This window comes from Schistocerca nitens, chromosome 7 (assembly GCF_023898315.1).
Source record: "Schistocerca nitens isolate TAMUIC-IGC-003100 chromosome 7, iqSchNite1.1, whole genome shotgun sequence".
Lineage (NCBI taxonomy): Eukaryota > Metazoa > Arthropoda > Insecta > Orthoptera > Acrididae > Schistocerca > Schistocerca nitens.
Window position 1 is genome coordinate 497727834 of NC_064620.1, and position 12058 is coordinate 497739891.

Consider the following 12058-nt stretch of genomic DNA (forward strand, 5'->3'; position numbering starts at 1 on the left):
TTCGTCTCCGACGTCTGAGCCCCAATGACGAGGCAATTTTTCGCACAGAACAACGAAGACTTATTACCACTGAAGCTTGCACAGCATCAACGATATGTAGAGTACATAGAGACAGTACACACGCACTAGCTGTTTTTTCAAAGCCTAACCAGTCTCTTCAAAGTTACAAACCCAATTTTGATTGAGTCTGAAAGTGGAACTTGACCTTGGCGTGATCTCATTGTGGCACCGAAATACTGGATTCGTACAGCTGTTACGGAGTCAGCATGTCGGCAATAAGCCCTCAAGGTGACTCAACGTTCCTCTTACATCCACTGCCACATTGCGACTAAATTCCCCATATAGTTCGACATTTTGACGTTTTCTTCTCACTTATTGAACCTCTACGTCGTTGCCAACATCAGCTTCAGATGTTCCCGATTCTCTGCGCCACCCTGTGCGAGAGGCTCCAGAAGTACTTGTCTTACAATGAGATGTTATCTCCCTTTGGTATGTGGATCATCTTCCATACGTTGACTTCTGGCGAAAGCAACCATTCAGCAGAGCATATTTAATTATAGTATATAGTGTATACGGTCCGGGACAACCGGGAAACCTGGGAAAAACACTGGATTTTTTAAATACCGGAAATTTTTCGTTGCTTTAGCTTTCGGTTAAATTTTTATAATTTTTGACTAGTAAGAAATGATACTCCAACAAAGAATTTTACTTTAGCCCGTTACTCCAGAACAATACTACAGCAGTAAAACGTAACCGAAAGAATAGCATCAAAAGAAAAATTCAGTTGCAAAGAAAATGCACCATTCGCAACATCAAAACGCAGCGCACATACAAGCGTCTGCCGACAGCACAATGTGTGAAAGACTCTGCAATTCCTCGTAACAACAAACTGCTTTCGATGAGCAGGAGCCGGCCGATGTGGCTGAGCGGTTCTAGGCGCTTCAGTCTGGAACCGCGCGACCGCTTCGGTCGCAGGTTCGAATCCTGCCTCGAGCGTAACCTTAGGTTAGTTAGGTTTAAGTAGTTCTAAGTTCTAGGGTACTGATGACCAGAGTGCTCAGAGCCATTTGAACCATTTTTTGATGAGCATGACGTCGTAACTGTTTACATTTCTAGCAAGTCGCGAGAAAACATTGCGAATGGTCATTTGAGAAGCGTTACATTCAAAGTAAATTTCCGTTTATGCGAAATGAATTACGTTACATGTGAGAATGCGCAAAGATTTTTTTTTTTAAATCACGGAGCGTTTGTTTCTCATTCAAAACATACGACCAGCCAATTAGAAAAATTTCGAGCCTAGAAGACCATTTATGCCATTATTTAAAAGTTTGCTGTCGCATTCGTGTCTGGTGTATCTTAAAGGGTAACACACGCTAAAAAACCAAGTTTCAAGGTTAGCTTTCATAGATCACAAATTATGTAATAACGATGGCAAAAAGTATAATTATCCTTCAAAAACCAGTGCGAAGTGAGTTCTTGAGCAGTTTCACCAGTAATTGGTTTATCCGTGGAAAAGTCGAGGTGCTCGATGGAACATACCGGGTGATCAAAAAGTCAGTATAAATTTGAAAACTGAATAAATCACGGTTTAATGTAGATAAGAGAGGTACAAATTGACGCACATGCTTGGAATGACATGGGGTTTTATTAGAACCAAACGTCTAAACAACCCGTGGCTTCGAAATCATTCTCGCCACACCTGCATTTGTCAACGGACCTTTACCCGTTCGAATCCCCTTCCTATGGCGATAGGATCGTAACGCTGAAATAGCACACTCCCCATTCTGATAATACAGCTTCACTAAAAGCGCCTTTTCAGGTAACGTCAACATGCTGCGACTGCTGGCGCATCTGACTCTCTCTCTCATTACAGCTCCTTTTATACACGATTGTCATGCGCAGTCACTGACGTTTTGCTGTCCAGCGCCATCTGTCGGACATTTTGTGAACTTTGTTTTTTTCTTCTTAAAAACCCCATGTCATTCCAAGCATGCGTGTCAATTTTTACCTCTCTATCTACATTATTCCGTGGTTTATTAAGTTTTCAAATTTATACTGACTTTTTGATCACACGGTATATTCAGCCAGGTGACCCATGAAATTGTCGGTGCACAGTAATGAAATTTATAGTCGTGCCTATCAGAAATATTCAGCTGCTGCAATTCAAGCTGTGCTCCTAGGGTCCTGCCTAATCACACCCTCGGAAAAAACAGCAAAAAATTGCGACTCATTAAAGCTCTTTCCAAAACACGATTTATTTATAACCGGGATATCCGTGAGAAATATGGGATTGTTTCGTGTCCCAGTATACTCCCTGGTATGTTATTCGGAAATTCCTTGTGCTTTTCCAGCGGCGATACTTTTCTCCAGACAGCACTGTTGTCTTTCACACTATCTGATAAGTAGTTTATGTACACCATGAACATTAGCGGTGATGTTACACTTTCTTGGAATTTAGTCCATGTTACCTTCGTTATGCTGAAAGATCGCCAGCCGCTACTACGTCCTGCATTTCATTAGTCAAACATTCGTTGAGACACATACACTTTTGTGGATTACGCCGTATGATCGTATGTCGTCAATGTGGTGCTCTGTCGATCCCCTTTCCGAAATCTAGATTGGCGGAATTTACGAGATATCGCATTTGTAGAAAATCGGGCAATGTTTCACATGCGCTGTTCTTCCGGAAACAGTGCTGATACTTTCAGGGAACTTGCTTTCAATGTCCAGCCCTAAATTTACCTGCCACGGACTTCACTTCATCCGCAGTGATTATCCCGCACGTAAGCAACGCAACGTGTACTCCGAAAAAAATTGTCGGGCGAGTCCATTTCAGTAATAAGTCTGTGTAACTGTCTTTGCAGCTGACCTAAATGTCTTGCCCATCTTAAGCCACTGAAACGTACCTGCAAACAGTTTTTGCGAGTGCTTGATCCACAGTAGCTGATGTTAACGTCAGGTAAGCTACTTTTACTTGCTCAGTATGCCGGAGATATGACGGTAAATTGCGCTTCAGCATATGTTTCTCGTCTTCAGAACTCTGCTTATTCTGCAGTGACGAAGTTTGTAGTTAATAAATTAGTTGTATAATTTTGTCCAAATTTATATATAGTTTAATAAATACGAAGTTTAAACTTTGTGGCCGTTGAGAGCAGAAATATTGTGCGCGTAATAAACTCAACATTTTTCTGCTTGTCATTGAAATCCGATTGACGCACTGACAGTCTTAACTTTGCCGTACGTTTTAGCTGGCTACTGAAGCATTCTAAATCTTTCATTGATACTAGCAGACTGTCCAACAAATCTCTCGTCGCTGCTAGCTAGCGGCCAGGAATGTCGCCATGAGCGTGCGTCACAGATTGCAATAAAGGTAAGGTATCGGCGACGTAAAGTCAGTAGATGGCGCAGAAAACAGCACAAGAAGCGGTTCACTGAACACTTACTCTTAGTTTTGAGTTACCCGTTGAAACGCCTGGTTAAATCCGCAGGCCAGAACAGGTAGTTGGAATTGTGGAAAGGGGCCAAAAGCGAGCGGCTGTCAGTTACACTCGAATACATATAACTTTATTTAGTTGCCCAAACATTACAGCGCAAACTTCCGAGCTTAACTGTCGACTGAATATGTCTCACAATCTTATGGCTTAAGGGAACAACCTCTTTAATTTTTAAAACGGCTGAAGGCCCATGATTTAAAGCACAACTACAATAAATTTTTAAAAGGCAGAAAGCGCAAGGTTTTATCCTTAAATAAAATTTCAAATGAGACCAAAGGCCCAAACAATTTAAGACTTGACAAGTAAGGAATTTTAATTTTAAAATGGCTGAACACACATGAATTACAAATAACTACAATAAATTTTCGAAGGCAGAAGGCCCAAAGCTTTATCCTAAAATAATTTTAAAAAAAGGAGGCTGAAGGCCCAAACAATGCAAGACTTGACAAGTAAGGACATTTCAATTTTAAAGCGGCTAAAGGCCTGTTATTTAAAACCCAACTAAAAGCATACAAATTCAAATCATCGGCTATGCGCCATTAAAATACACAATCAAACACCAATAAGCAAAGGCAGTACAGCCAGCGGCGCTCTGAAGTTTCCGGGGGTCGGTCTGTACTTGAAATATTAACGTTCGCTTAGGGGAGACAGGTAGTCGGCCCAACTACACTCCTGGAAATGGAAAAAAGAACACATTGACACTGGTGTGTCAGACCCACCATACTTGCTCCGGACACTGCGAGAGAGCTGTACAAGCAATGATCACACGCACGGCACAGCGGACACACCAGGAACCGCGGTGTTGGCCGTCGAATGGCGCTAGCTGCGCAGCATTTGTGCACCGCCGCCGTCAGTGTCAGCCAGTTTGCCGTGGCATACGGAGCTCCATCGCAGTCTTTAACACTGGTAGCATGCCGCGACAGCGTGGACGTGAACCGTATGTGCAGTTGACGGACTTTGAGCGAGGGCGTATAGTGGGCATGCGGGAGGCCGGGTGGACGTACCGCCGAATTGCTCAACACGTGGGGCGTGAGGTCTCCACAGCACATCGATGTTGTCGCCAGTGGTCGGCGGAAGGTGCACGTGCCCGTCGACCTGGGACCGGACCGCAGCGACGCACGGATGCACGCCAAGACCGTAGGATCCTACGCAGTGCCGTAGGGGACCGCACCGCCACTTCCCAGCAAATTAGGGACACTGTTGCTCCTGGGGTATCGGCGAGGACCATTCGCAACCGTCTCCATGAAGCTGGGCTACGGTCCCGCACACCGTTAGGCCGTCTTCCGCTCACGCCCCAACATCGTGCAGCCCGCCTCCAGTGGTGTCGCGACAGGCGTGAATGGAGGGACGAATGGAGACGTGTCGTCTTCAGCGATGAGAGTCGCTTCTGCCTTGGTGCCAATGATGGTCGTATGCGTGTTTGGCGCCGTGCAGGTGAGCGCCACAATCAGGACTGCATACGACCGAGGCACACAGGGCCAACACCCGGCATCATGGTGTGGGGAGCGATCTCCTACACTGGCCGTACACCACTGGTGATCGTCGAGGGGACACTGAATAGTGCACGGTACATCCAAACCGTCATCGAACCCATCGTTCTACCATTCCTAGACCGGCAAGGGAACTTGCTGTTCCAACAGGACAATGCACGTCCGCATGTATCCCGTGCCACCCAACGTGCTCTAGAAGGTGTAAGTCAACTACCCTGGCCAGCAAGATCTCCGGATCTGTCCCCCATTGAGCATGTTTGGGACTGGATGAAGCGTCGTCTCACGCGGTCTGCACGTCCAGCACGAACGCTGGTCCAACTGAGGCGCCAGGTGGAAATGGCATGGCAAGCCGTTCCACAGGACTACATCCAGCATCTCTACGATCGTCTCCATGGGAGAATAGCAGCCTGCATTGCTGCGAAAGGTGGATATACACTGTACTAGTGCCGACATTGTGCATGCTCTGTTGCCTGTGTCTATGTGCCTGTGGTTCTGTCAGTGTGATCATGTGATGTATCTGACCCCAGGAATGTGTCAATAAAGTTTCCCCTTCCTGGGACAATGAATTCACGGTGTTCTTACTTCAATTTCCAGGAGTGTATATCCGATCCGTCGGCAACCCAACCAAGAGTCAGTCAACGGACCCACCGACAAGACGACTTGCTTTCCACCCGACCAGTACACAAGGAACTCCAAATCCAAAATGTAAAAGGCGTAGCCGCCCACAACCAAGTATGCATAAGCTGTCAAAACTAAACAGGTGTTGGACAGCGACAACACGGCGAGGAAAGGACACTGCCTGAATTTTACGCCAGCGGCCAGGTCAGGTAGCTGGAACGCTAACGGCCACAAGGCAGAAAATTCCGCTGGTGCACTTGGACTTCAAATAACCAAAATATAGTTAAACTCCACCGGATGGTGGCCAAACTTTCGCCAACTCGAAAACTCGCTGTTGCTCACAGGAATACCCCCCAACAGCCAACCATGAAAACCAACGGCATAATTTGAACAGACTGGCTTCGGTAATTAAACCACCACCCAACTTTGATGTCCTGGGTCGATGAGCCACGAACCTCGTAGCAACCGGAGCAGCTGCCACACCCAGACACTGCGTAGAGACCGCCAGCGGGCCCGGCCCACCGCGCCGCGCGATTTCCTGGCTGATCCACACCAACCGACCGATTGCCGCACACTGGCTAGCCGCTGTTCTGTGGTGTTCCCTGATCATGTTACCCGGATTCGCCTCCCTGCTGAATATACCGTTTTCGCAGCGGAGCTCCACGCGATCCTGAAGGCACTGGAGCAGATGAATCGTGTTCGGGGCGATCGATTTCTTCTCTGCTCCGATTCTCTTAGTGCCTTACAATCACTGCAGAACCTATACCCGACTGAGGAGATGGTCCAGCTGAAACATGACCAACTGTACTTGCTCCAACAGCGGGGTAAAGAGGTATCCTTCTGCTGGGTGCCTGGTCATGTCGGCATACGGGGCAATGAACAGGCTGATCGGGCTGCCAAGGAGGCCTGCAGAGAGCAGGATGTGGTCCAGTGTCCTATCCCCTTGCAGTCAGTCATCGCTGCACTCCACAGGAAGTGCATGGAGTTGTGGGAGGACGAATGGCTGGCGGTGACGGCCAATAAACTGCGGTCGGTAAAGTCAATCACTCGGCCGTGGCGTTCCTCCTGCCGGTTGCTCAGGCGGGAAGAGGTGGCCCTCACACGTCTTCGGATCGGGCACTGTCCTCTCACACATAGCTTTCTATTACGGCGGGAGGATCCTCCGTTTTGTGCTGCTTGTGGTGTGCACATCTCTGTCCAGCACATTTTAACAGACTGTATTTTATACCGTGCTGCAAGGGCAGAAGCACAAGTTGATGGGGATCTGCCTTGTGTTTTAGCTAACGATGAGACGTGTGTGTCTAGGGTTTTTAAGTTTTGTGATGTGTCTGGACTCTGGCCTAAACTTTTAGGCTGGAGGTTTTAGTGTATTGCAGAGTGGCTGACTCCTCCCTTTTTTCCTTGCGGTCAGCCAGCCACTTCCATCTGCTACATTGTTTTAGCTCCCTCTCCCGTTTTCTTCCTGTGTTGTCCATGTTTTACTGCTGACGCCCTGCTTCATCCCACGCTTCGGTGTGGGTGAGCACCTATTTTTCAATGTTTGTTCCCCGTGTTTTATGTTCCGTTTTATGTCAATGTTCTGAGTTTATTTATTTATTTATTTATTTTTTTTTTTTCTTGACACCCGTCTCACTATGATACTGAACGGGCGCTGAAGACCTTGCTGTCGTGCGCCCACCAAACCCTTCTACTACTACTACTACTACTACTACTACTGGCTAGCCGGAAACTATAAGCACCAGACCAAAGATAGTACAAGGTGCGAATATCGATACACACCGCTGCTGCCACACGTAGAAAGAGGAAGAACCACGGCATAACCGCAATAACTGCGGGAAACCAAACGCAGAGTAACAGTCAAGCTTTAAACCAACGCATAGGCCAGGGCCAGCGCGGCTCACCCGTAAAACTAGCATGTGGCCCGTTCTTAACTGTTAAGTGAAAGATGAAGCTTAGTCCACTGTTTAATATCACACTGGCCAAAGAAATAAAAGGGCCACTTTTTGAAACCCCGTCATTTTCCCCATTGCGCCGCAGATGTGTGAAATTTGGATCGAAGGTGGCTACAGCCTTCCTCTGTAATGGTGCAAAAGCGTGTCGCCCTGTAAAATCACCCTCGGGCTCGGCGACATTCCAAATAGCAAGCTGTCGACACATACGAAAAAAATGCCTCAACTTAAAGAGTTCATTTGAGCTGCACGATGCGTATATGATTTCACGTTGCCACCAAATTTCACCACAAATCTTGAGAACGCCACCGTGAACGTCTCACACGACGGGTAGGTTGCCACAGCCTACTTTAATCGGACGATTCATCCCTTCTCGAAGGACATCGTGGGGCTACAACTCTATTGAACGTGATCTGACCCTTTGGAATATAGCAGAAGCGTAGCTTTTGTTCTGGTACACAGGGTAGTACCACCAGGGACCATTGAAAACCATTCGACGAAATTCGAACGTGATCTGAGGCACCAAAGGGTGTTCATGCATCTTCAGCCTTCCTGTGATGGGTCATAAGGGGTGCAACATTGAACATCCATGAATAATCTGGCAAAGGTTCCCTTTGAAAACCCTCACTTCAGCAAGACCCTCAGTACCACCTCTGCACCTCGATGAGCACTTTAAAAATGCACAAAGACAACTCTTGACATTTCTAGACGCCTAAGACATCTCTCAAATTCCACATGCTCGCAACCAGGTGCCAAGGCAGCAGTGCAGTGCCAGTCAGCTGAGAACATGAGCTGCCATAATGTGTACTGCTATTAATGAAATGCGGAGGAGTTGGCGTTAAGGAGGAGGAGGAGATTAGTGTTTGACGTCCCGTCGACAACGAGGTCATTAGAGACGGAGCACAAGCTCGGATTAGGGAAGGAAATCGGCCGTGCCCTTTCGAAGGAACCATCCCGGCATTTGCCTGAAGTGATCTAGGGAAATTACGGAAAACCTAAATCAGGATGGCCTGACACGGGATTGAACCGTCGTCCTCGCGAATGCGAGTCCAGTGTGCTAACCACTGTGGCGTTAAGGTGTGGGGCTGTTTTCCATGGTTAGGTTGTGTTCTCCGTATTTCTCTCAAAAAAAAGCTAAATGCGGAAGGATGTGGACACATTTTACGATAAATTGCTATTACTGTCTACACTACAGGAGCAGTTCGGAGACGAATGAATCCTGTCTTAAAGCAGCATCGGTGAGGCAATGATTTGTGGACAGTAACATTCGTGAGATGGACTGGCCTGTCCAGAGTCCCGATCTAAACTCAGCGGACCACATTTGGGAAGAGTTGTAACGTCGACATATTTCGAGACCCCTGCGTCCAACGTCACTATCGTCTCGGCTGTTACATCTTCAGAAATTCAGACATCTCTCTGAAAATGCCCCGTAGAGTTCAAGCCATTATAAAGGCGACACAATCGATATTAATTGTATTAGTTACGTACATCGTAATGCAGGTGGCTATAATATCGGAGATGCCTCTTATATTTCTATAAGTGACCACAAGAGAGAGTTTTTGAAATGTGACGTTACTAATGTTTTAAAATATGTAATTTGTTATAACAATAACAACTGTGATCCAGCCTCTTCACAAGCAGGGTAGTAAGACCGACATCGACAACTACAGAAGCATACCCACCTGCAAGATTTTCTCTAGAGTCATGCTAACAAGTCACCAACTAACTTCACTCTCGATTAGGTTGGCTTTCGAGCTGATAGATCTTTCACGGAGCAAATATGAAACCCCAAGACCATCGTTACATACCGGAGCCTCGGTGGATATTCCTGGGTAGCCATCCTAGTGGATTTTCAAAGGCATACGATTCTATGGACTGACAGACCCTGATCTGCAATCTACCGAAAACTGAGGCTAGATGAGACGACAACCAGACTAGTCCAGGGCACTCTGGGGAAGACCATTTCCAAAGTCAGATTTAGACCTGAGCTCTCTGAGAGCTTTACCATTAAAAACGGTAGTTAGACAAGATATTGGCCTTTCGTGCATGCTCTTCAGTTGTGAACTAGAGAAGATTATCAGGGAATGGACATTCACAGTACAATGGGGAACTATAATGAATACTGGATACGAGAAAGATAACAATGTACGCTGTCTAGCATTTGCAGCGACCTTGTCTTGATAGTCAACAATATAGAGGAGAATATTCACCAGTTATACAGAGCCTCTACAGAAATGCAGCCAAGACCGATTTCAAGGTAATTATAAAAAAACTAATGCGGAGGCATTGAATAGGATTGGGGAGAAGAGAAGTTTGTGGCACAACTTGACTAGAAGAAGGGATCGGTTGGTAGGACATGTTCTGAGGCATCAAAGGATCACCAATTTGGTATTGGAGAGCAGCGTGGAGGGTAAAAATCGTAGAGGGAGACTATGAGATGAATATACTAAGCAGATACAGAAGGATGTAGGTTGCAGTAGGTACTGGGAGATGAAGAAGCATGCACAGGATAGAGTAGCATCGAGAGCTGCATCAAACCAGTCTCAGGACTGAAGACCACAACAACAACATAAAAACTGAGTTCATTACTAACATAAGGGGAGCACACCTGCAATTTCACTAGAAGGCGCCATCCTTTCGTAAAGTCACTGCAGTCAACTGTTTAGGATAGTGGCTTGTAGCAGATGAGAGTGAGAAGTTGCCAATAAGTACCACATATGCAAAGCTGGTAAGCGTCTACCACTCCTGTAGGAGCAGTTAGATCTCCTAGTGCCTTTCCAAGAACCTTAAATTAAGTAGTAAGGCACTCCTTCTTGAATGTTTCTTGATGAACAGGAAGAGACTACTCATGAAACTGAAGCTCAAGGAACGGAAAATTCTAGACCAGTAAGAGAAAAGAACGGCATCTACAAGATCAAACACAACAGTGAGTTGTACCATTTCCAAAAATATGTAATAATGGACATTAGACATTAAACCCCCCCACCCCTCTCCAAAGACCCGCGAACAGGATCTTCACCACGACCTGTAGAGGGAAAATATCCAAGAACAAAGGGATCACCACAGCGAAATAGACCTGCAGCAACCTGAAATTCCATTAGAAACCATACAGTACCGGTCCAAATTACGGAAGATCACTCTGCAAGGGGCATTCCCCGTGTCTCTTACCAGCTAAAAAGAGCACAGTAGTCAGCAGACCGAAATGGATAGAAGGGAGAAAGCTTGCTCACAGTCTAAAAATGAAAGCTTTCTGGGTTAAGAAGGGACAGAAGACCCTGGAAAGAGTCAAAAAGAGCCCCGTGGTCGTAACAAGTAAGCAGGCCGAGAGGAGGAGGAGGAGGAGGAGGAGGAGAACAGTGGTAGTTGGGATATTGGCAGAGTACTTCGTTGACAATAATAGCTTAAAGTAGTAACGTCGTGAGAGAAGTAATTTTCACATGAAGATTTTCACTGGATAATTTTTTATAGTTTTCGTAAAGACATAAGCTAACAATAACAGCGCGTCAGATTACTTCGTTCGTCTGAAAGGAGTGTTTGCAGTTGGATTGCAAAATTTCGTCATAGCCGTGCTTCTGACAGCGAAAGTCGGTTGTTCCGAAAAACATCGATGCTCGGCGTAACATGTGACCAACCATGTGATAGCGACATCCTTAGGCAAGTCGTAGAATGCACTACATCAGATTTTACGTGAAAAAGAAAAAAGAAAAAACTGTCCCCGATGGATTCGACACAGTTTGACCGAAGCCTGAAATCACACTCTTGCCAAAGTGGTGTAAAAAAATTCTTTAAACAATTCTACCGAGAAAATGTAAAACTCTTATAGAACAGAGTAACAAGAGGGTAACCTGAAACGAGCGAGAAGCTAAGGAGCAGTCAATCGTTTGAATGTTCCCCGATGAACTGAATCCAACAAAAACGGTTCGTCCGCGAAGCACTTCGACGTACATGATAACCTGTTTCTTTTGTGACATTGAACGTGAAGTGTGACATTTGCTTCAGTGGACTGAAGAACAATTGATGCATAATGGTATGCACTGATTTGTTCACCACAAGTCATCTATGATATCAGAAAAAACTGAAAACGTCGCATCAGTACTCATCATGACGACATCAGCTCTTACGTAAAACACAAAACGTTTGACGGGAAAAATCTCACTACCCGTATTCACCACAATTATCGTCTGACAACTTCATTTTGTTCCCTTGTGTTAAACAGAACCAGCCTGATCAGCATTTTGTCATCGCCTCAGGAAACACTAAATATTTCGAAAAACATCTTTTTAAGGCACCGTCATGAGAGTGAAAATATGTGCAAGAATTTGTTCGAATGCATGTAAAAGTACGAGGTGCGACAATAAAGGAATGATACTGAGGTGAAAAAAAGTCGCTTACCGTTTTAGTCAAGTTTAGTGTTGTCTCCTTCAAAGTAGTTCCCTTCTGCTTGCACACACTTCTACCAGCGCTTCTGCCATTGATGGTAACATTTCTGGAACCCATCTTCTATAAT

At 45.8% G+C, this 12058-nt stretch overlaps 1 protein-coding gene across 1 annotated transcript in view; it reads left to right on the forward strand.

Moving 5' to 3' along the window:
• The window catches only part of LOC126195107 (galectin-6-like), a 480373-nt gene that overhangs the window by 309365 nt on the left and 158950 nt on the right, over positions 1 to 12058 (forward strand). The gene's annotated exons all lie outside the window — the stretch shown is intronic.